Source organism: Mus caroli, chromosome 4, assembly GCF_900094665.2.
Source record: "Mus caroli chromosome 4, CAROLI_EIJ_v1.1, whole genome shotgun sequence".
NCBI classification, from domain to species: Eukaryota; Metazoa; Chordata; class Mammalia; order Rodentia; family Muridae; genus Mus; species Mus caroli.
The window spans coordinates 125,727,743-125,729,576 of record NC_034573.1 but is presented as its reverse complement, the minus strand read 5'-3'; positions in this window follow the sequence as shown (position 1 = coordinate 125,729,576).

The window sequence follows — 1,834 nt, the reverse complement described above, 5'->3', positions numbered from 1 at the left end:
TGTGCTTCTGATTCCAGCCCAAGATGGAGTGACAAGGAACCAGATGTGCTCTCCTGACTGATGCAAGTGACAAGGCTGAGGAGACACGATGGCCTTCTGGTGGCAGACCTCAGCTTGTAGGACAGTGCTTCTGAGGGACAAAGAGATGTGGGGAGCCTCAGGATTGCCCCCAGCTGGCTGCTGAAGGATCTCTAAGCTGGGCCCAGGGGAGGGCTCCCTTAGGGAAGCTGGCTTCTCCAGGAGGTTTGATACAAGGGCTCAAAGTGCAGGACAGAGCTGCAGAGAAGAGGCCAAGAGAACTTATAAAGGAGAGGCTGAGTGCGGGGCTCAGTTAGGAGAGTGCTTGCCTAGGATGGGGAAGGTCCTGGGTTTGATCTCTAGCACCACATAAACTAGGAGTGTGCCACCATGCCTGTCATCTCAGCATTCAGGAAGTGGAGTTCAAGGGCATCCTGGGTTACATAGTAAGTAAGCTAATCTGGGCTGCATGATACTTTGTCAAACAACAACAACAGCAACAGCAACGAAGTATTGTTATAACAGTTCACTCTCAAGACATTCCTACTTATCAATTTCCCTGGTTGTGAGAACATTTTTTTGTAAAGAGGGCATTCTCAAGTGTTTCTACCTTGTCAAAGAAAATTTAAAGGGTCCTTTCTCAGCATCATTAGGATTTTAGAAAGGGTGAATGGGGAGTTCCCTGGACCTCCCTGGACCACAGCAGCACTGACAAGGAGGAATAGGGTTTCCCTGGCTAGTTTTATGTCAGCTTGATACAACGTAGAGTCGTCTTTGGAAAAGGAAACCTCAGGTGAGAAAATTCTCCCACCAGACTGGTCTGTAGGCAAGCCTTGTGAACATTTCTTGATTGATGTGGAAGCAGCCCTGGGTTCTATAAGAAAGCAGATTGAGCAAGTTGTGGAAGCAGCACCCTCCGTGGCTCCTTCTTCAGTCCCTGCCTCCAGGTTCCTGCCTTGAAGTCCTGCCCCAGCCGCCCTCAGTGATGAGGTATGACCGGAGACTTGTAAGTTGAAATAAATCCTTTTGTTCCCAAGTTTCTTTTGGTCGTGGTGCTATATTGTAGTAACAGATACTCAGCTATGACAAGGGTCCTTAGATGAAGGGACTCACCAAAGGACAGGAAGAACCCAGAATTCTAACTTAATCAGGACTGCTTTTTCCCGACGGCCAACTTTCCCTGAACCAGGCTTGTATCCAAGCACACAGCCCAGCTCCTGAACTTCCTGTGGCAACCCTTCAGAAAGAAAGCCAGGCCACTCTAGCTCCTCTTCTGCTTACTCCCTCCCCCCACCCCCATGTCCTGCTGCTTCTACAACCCAGCACTGGCTGCTGGGACCATGGAGATGACAAGTTGGGGCTTCAGGCCTCCCATTCTCTCTTCATTTCTTCAGCTAGGGATTTACTGGGAGACACAACTAGGCATGAATTCTAGAGTCGACTTAAATTCCAACCCTGGTTCTGCTGATGGTATTATTATTATCATTATTATTGAAATAACATTTCCCTGTGCACCCCTAGCTGTTCTGAAACTCAATCTGTAAACCAGGCTGGCCTTCAATTCACCTGCCTCTGCTCCCCGCTCCCCGCCCCTGAGAGCTGGGATTAAAGGCATGCCCAGCTCTGACTCCTTATTTTTAATTTTACTAAAAACACTGTTCTAAGACTCCTGGTTGAGAAATCTTCACATGTATCCTAGATCACTAAACTAGAAACAAGCCGGGCGTGGTGGCGCATGCCTTTAATCCCAGCACTCGGGAGGCAGAGGCAGGCGGATTTCTGAGTTCGAGGCCAGCCTGGTCTACAAAGTGAGCTC